Source organism: Triticum dicoccoides, chromosome 6A, assembly GCF_002162155.2.
Source record: "Triticum dicoccoides isolate Atlit2015 ecotype Zavitan chromosome 6A, WEW_v2.0, whole genome shotgun sequence".
Lineage (NCBI taxonomy): Eukaryota > Viridiplantae > Streptophyta > Magnoliopsida > Poales > Poaceae > Triticum > Triticum dicoccoides.
The window spans coordinates 590,512,224-590,516,736 of NC_041390.1; positions in this window are offsets into that span (position 1 = coordinate 590,512,224).

The following is a 4,513-nucleotide window of genomic DNA, read 5'->3' on the forward strand; positions in this document are numbered from 1 at the left end:
GATTGTGGAAATAGCTGTATCGGGCGCAACGGGCGCCGAATAGGATTTGGCAGGAATCCCTCCTCCACATCCCTACGAGGACAAACGATCAAATTGCATGAGAACGCCCCATCAGCCCCACTGGCAGAAAGGAAGCATGCACACCTTCGCTCAGCGGCCCACATGTCAGGCTCATGTCACTGAAACGCAACGACCGCGAACGTAGGATGAGGCAACACCAGCCAGAGGAGGTAGCCCCAAGCGCGCCATCGACCCGTACGTCTTGGACCCCTCAGGGCGTCAGTTGAGTGAGGAACGTCAGGGGCAGGGTCCACTTGTCGGCTCGTGCGCCCTCCCGGGCCAAATACTTCTCTTATCACCACCTCTCATAATATAGAAGTTGATTATGATCCACAAGGTGACCAAATTCTTTAAGAAAACATCGACGTGTCAACTTTTACCAATGTACCACAATCTTTGCATAAGGGCCCGTCACACAACCTCACTAATTTTATATGGCGATGACTAATCTGTTTTTTTTCTTTCAAAAATGCTTCATATCCTAAAAATTTACTAAAAGTACAAAGTATCTCAAACATAACGAAAATTGCATCAAGACTCCAAGATCACTAAACAACCACCACTACCATCAGAACGAGTTACGAACGCATCACGCTTTGACGGAGCCGGTTTACTTTATCGATAACAGCTGAAAAGTCTCTAAGTCTTTGTGCACATGCATGAGCACACGGAGTTGGCTATCCACATGCACGCGGGTGCAGTCCCCACACAGTGCCACCACCTGCTGTGCTAAAAAGTCACATGCATCATCACATGCAGGCATGGGAAGGCTTGCATGCGTTCGCTCGGCTTCGCGAATAATACATTTGCACTATCTAGCATTTAGGGTAAACAAATGTATGCGTTTTGACCTGAGAAAATAAAACAAAAATGAAGTGCCGTAAAATTCTAACCAACTAGTGTTGGAGTTACGTTTTTAAAGGGACGCAACCGCACGTCCGGAAAAGTTGGATCGTTCGAGGCGATCAAGGAGGCGACTAGGGGTCCCTTGCGCGCCGCCGGTGACGCCGCCGGTTCCCTCTCTCTCCGTCGGCCGCTCCGACGGCGGGAGGGAGGGGAAACCTGGGGTCTGTTCGCTAGGTTTGTGTGTGGTAGGGTTAGGGTTGAGGAAGACGCTGCCAAGGCCGTTGCGGTGGTGTCGCGTCGGAATAAGTTTCTCCGGGCTCTGTTCGCGCTCAGGCGAGGCTTTTGCCTTTGTCTAGGAGCCAGCGGTGTTGGGGATCCCCGGATCTCGTCGAGGTCGCGGGCTATGGTGGTTGGAGGTCCATCGGCACTGGCCGTTTGGATTCTCAGATGGGCGATGGAGGTAGGGAGACGAAGACCTTTCTTCTTCCTTGTTGGTACGATTTGCTGCTGCTGTTCTTCTCCTTCCTCTGCGTTGATGCTGGTGGGAGATCCGGCTTTGCCCGGGCGGATGGCCCGGCCGCGGTGCTGGACCGGTCGGATGACTCGAGTTCTCTTCCTTCCGGAAGGGACACTTTTCGCGGTACTGAAAGTCAAAGATGGCGATGGCTGTTACAGGTGTGTTGGATTGATGTCCATGCCCTCTCAGCGATGGTGTCAAAGAAAGCAGAAAGCAGTGTGACGGCAATTGTACTGTGGTCGAAGATGATGACCTGTTTGCGACTGGTTGTATATCCTTCTGCTGCAGGGGTTTTCTCTCAAGATTCAGGGATGATGACACAGTGCTCCGGAGATCTTCTTATGTTATGGTTGTTTTAGGGTACTCTAGGTGTTCATGGTTCTTTGTTTTTGCATTTCAGTGTGCTTGTAAGGGTCACCTACTCTGTACTGATTCGTGATTTGAATGAACAATTTATAAATAAAAAAAAATAGTGTTGGAGTTGGACCAAGTGACGACACGTAGAAAGGCCCGACCCAGCGGGCTACAGACACCGCGCAGGGTCATCAAAAGGACAGAAATAGAGCGGCGGCAGGCAAGAGGCAACGCGCAGGGCATACTTGCGGGATGGGTAGGAAATCGACCCTTAATTTTGCTCCGTCCGCGGCGGCGGCGGCGGCAGGAAGGAAGCGAAAAGGATCCACCTTTGCCCCGCTGCCCGCGTGCAAGCGCAGAGCACCGGCGCAGCCAGCCGGCGGCTGGGCGTCCCTGCCCACGGACATAGTAGGCCTCGTCACCCGCCGGCTTCTGGGCGAGGGCGACGGCGACGTGGTCGACTACATCTGCTTCCGCGCCGTCTGCTCCTACTGGCGCGCCTGCACGCCCGCGCCTCGCGACTCCGACCTGCGGGACCCTCGCCTCCGCCCGCGCGGCTGGGTCGCGCTCTGCGACGGCGACGCCGTCCGCCCGGACGACGCCTGCGAGATCGCCTTCTTCCACACGCGCACGGCCAGGCGCCTCCGCGTCCCCCTGCCGGAGCTCCGGCGGCACAGGGTCGTCGGCTTCACCGACGGCCTCGTCGTCCTCTTGCACGAGCGCACCATCGCGGTCCGCGTGCTGCACCCGTTCACGTGCGACGCCGTCGACTTCCCGCCCCTCCTCACCATGTACCTCCAGGTGGTCAGGCAGAAGGCGTCCCTGCTCGACATGAACGCCGCGGTGTGCAGCAGCGCGTCCTCCTCCTCCGCAGACTCCTCCATCGCCGTGGTGGTCTGGTTCCCCTACACGGACGTGGTGCTCGCCGCCGACCCGGGCTCGTCGGATTGGGAGGTCCTCCACCGAGGGTTCTACGTCGGGTGCGCCCTGCCCTTCCAAGGAAGGCTCTACGCCACCATGTCGTGCTCGAGCGAGATCGTGCAGTTATACCCTCCGAGACGCAAAGCTGTACCGCTGGAGAACCATGTCGTGATTGCTCACGCTCCACATTCCGCCGACCGCGAAGTCTGTACTTTTTACCTCGCGGAGTCCGGTGGAAGGATGCTGCTCGCCGTCCGGCAGCCAGCTCCTTATGCGAATGGGGCAGAATGGAATGCGTTGGAATGGTCGCGACGATTGGTCTGCAGGCTCTACGTGGTGGATCTAAACGGCAGCCAACGCCGTAAGCTTATCCCGGTGAAGAACATAGGTGACACCGCGCTGTTTCTCAGCGGCGACCGATGCCTGTCTGTTTCAGCCAGGGATCTACCTTCTTTGAGCAGCAACTCCATTTACTTCACTCTACCACAGTACCCCATTCTGGTGCTTTCGCTGGGGACTGGTTTGTCCGAGCGACTGGCAGACTCCTGCCAGATACACGACGGGAAGGAGAGGATCCGCCCCTCTGTGCGCCCCTTCACCATTGTTGATCATCTTATCACCTACTGCAATCCTCGCGAGTGGTATGTTTTCCCTCTTAGTTAGCTTCCTCCCCTGCACAGCCGCACCTGATCAATATCTTCTGCATTGAATATATATGTACAATTCTAAATTCTAGTCTCATTCTCATCATGAACATGTGCAGGAGTAAAGGGCTCATGTTCCACGAGTACCACTATATACCTCGATCTTTCGAGGAACTGATCAAGAAAATAAGGGCTCAAGAAAGGGAACTGCGGCTTCCACGCATCGCTTTTCATTCGCGCTGAAGGAACAAACGTCGTGCTTCACATTACTCATTGAATTACAAAGGTACAAATAATGCATGTAGACCCTAGGCACAACTTCTTACAACGGTCTCTGCTGGCGTTTTTTGATTCACACAACTTATAACCTGGCCTATTCGCGAAAAGAAAACCTTATAACCTGGCATGTTGTTTGCTGATCTGATTTTAATCATTTTATTGTGTTGTTGCATATTTGACTGGACTAATGCAATTTGCAAATTGTAGGTTCCTACCAAGCGTAAGAACATTAGTTATATTACCACCAATGTGATCTTATTTTAACATGGTACGTCTATATATGAGTGAATCATTTTCTGTTTTGTGGACATCAATTGTTTATCTCTACTAGTAATCATGCACGCAACGCTTGAAGAGCTTCGTTCAATGCAGGGTTGGGGTATTGAAGAACTTCGTTTCCTTCATATGTCAACATATGTACCAAAAATAGCCCCTAGGTTCAAAACCATCATACATATGCATTATACAACATTGTTATAAAAATCATGTGCAACGTGTATACAAATAAGCATGGTATAAACATTCACACTAGGTATTGGAAAATGTAACCCTTCATCGTACCATGAGTGCATGAAATTGAAAACCAAATAACGCGTCACACTACTGCGTGTATGAAATATTACATTATGTGTTAGATGAATGAATTAAGATTGAAAGGCATTGACAACATTCATAGGAATTGTGCATCCCTATTTAGAGATCCTTCAATGCAGGGTGCAACTCGGAGCACAAGCTTTAGATTGTTGACCATAGTTTTGAGTATATTCTTCCCCAAAGTAGATATTGGAAGAGGGTCTAAAATAGAGGCAATATTTTCTTGATCCAAGATGAACAATACAAATAGCTCAAGAACATCTCAAGGCAATAAAATCTGCAACGATGCATACATTCA